This window comes from Danio rerio, chromosome 14 (assembly GCF_049306965.1).
Source record: "Danio rerio strain Tuebingen ecotype United States chromosome 14, GRCz12tu, whole genome shotgun sequence".
Taxonomy (NCBI): Eukaryota; Metazoa; Chordata; class Actinopteri; order Cypriniformes; family Danionidae; genus Danio; species Danio rerio.
In genome coordinates, this window is record NC_133189.1 from 57,404,819 (window position 1) to 57,407,052 (window position 2,234).

A 2,234-nucleotide genomic window follows, 5' to 3' on the forward strand; every position below is an offset into this window, starting at 1 on the left:
AGATGAGTTATTAGTTTTATTAAACAGAAGGAGAGTAAGAGGATGATCATTTAATTATTTACACTGGGTGTACAGCAAATTAACTAATGACTGATTAAAGCATCTGCTAACGGTCCTACACTGTCAAGAATATTGGTAAAATTACAGTTATTGTTATTAATGATTTTCAATTGCATTATGTGACTTTGAAAAAAAAAAAACTGCAAACTTTGGATGTTTATATCTTCTGAATGTAAATTCTCTCATCGTTTTGGAGCCCTCAGACTATAGATATCCTCAAGACTGATGTACTGACACTGACAGATAAATATAGTTGAATTGTAAACTGTAGAGTTGAAATTTTCACCATCAGAAGAGGACAGAGCACAGATCAACATCCCATAATGCAATTCTGCCCTGCAAACACACTCAAAATTAATCACAACATATAGAAAATATTAACTGAAGGACATGTTTCACCGTGGAATACAACCGGCTTTTATTGGATGGATTAATAGAGCTATCGACAGATAGAGAGAACGACAGACAGACAGACGGACAGATAGACGAATGGATGGATAGATAGATAGATGGATGGATGGATGGACAAACAGACAGTTAGATAGATAGATAGATAGATAGAACGACAGACAGACAGAGACAGATAGACAGATAGATAGATAGATAGATAGATAGATAGATAGATAGATAGAACGACAGACAGGCAGACAGACAGACAGACAGACAGACAGACAGATAGATAGAACGACAGACAGACAGACAGATAGATAGAACGACAGACAGACAGACGGATAGAACGACAGACAGACAGACAGACAGACAGACAGACAGACAGATAGATAGATAGATAGATAGATAGATAGATAGATAGATAGATAGATAGAAGGATAGATGGATAGATGGATAGATGGATGGATGGATGGACAAACAGACAGTTAGATAGATAGATAGATAGATAGATAGATAGATAGATAGATAGATAGATAGATAGATAGATAGATAGATAGATAGATAGATAGATAGATAGATAGATAGATAGATAGATAGATAGATAGATAGATAGATAGATAGATAGATAGATAGAACGACAGACAGACAGAGACAGATAGACAGATAGATAGATAGATAGATAGATAGATAGATAGATAGATAGATAGATAGATAGATAGATAGATAGATAGAACGACAGACAGACAGACAGACAGATAGATAGACAGACAGATAGATAGATAGATAGATAGATAGATAGAACGACAGACAGACAGACAGACAGACAGACAGACAGACAGACAGATAGATAGATAGATAGATAGATAGATAGATAGATAGATAGATAGATAGATAGATAGAACGACAGACAGACAGAGACAGATAGATAGATAGATAGATAGATAGATAGATAGATAGATAGATAGATAGATAGATAGATAGATAGAACGACAGACAGACAGACAGACAGACAGACAGATAGATAGATCGACAGACAGACAGACAGATAGAGAGATAGATAGATAGATAGATCGACAGACAGACAGACAGACAGACAGATAGATAGATAGATAGAACGACAGACAGACAGACAGACAGACAGACAGATAGATAGATAGATAGATAGATAGATAGATAGATAGATAGATAGATAGAACGACAGACAGACAGACAGACAGACAGAACGACAGACAGACAGATAGATAGATAGAACGACAGACAGACAGACAGACGGATAGAACGACAGACAGACAGACAGATAGATAGATAGAACGACAGACAGACAGATAGATAGAACGACAGACAGACAGACAGACAGATAGATAGATAGATAGATAGACAGACAGACAGACAGACAGACAGATAGATAGACAGACAGACAGACAGACAGATAGATAGACAGATAGATAGAACGACAGACAGACAGACAGACAGACAGACAGATAGATAGATAGATAGATAGAACGACAGACAGACAGACAGATAGATAGACAGATAGATAGAACGACAGACAGACAGACAGACAGACAGACAGACAGACAGACAGACAGACAGACAGACAGATACAGACAGATAGAAAGACAGACACAGACGGATAGACAGACGGACAGACAGACAGATAGACAAATAGACAGATAGAATAATAAAATGATAAACAGACAGACAGACATTTAATTTATGCAATTCATAACTGCAAACGCGCTGAAAACGTCATTCATATAACAGTAACCATTACTGACATCATC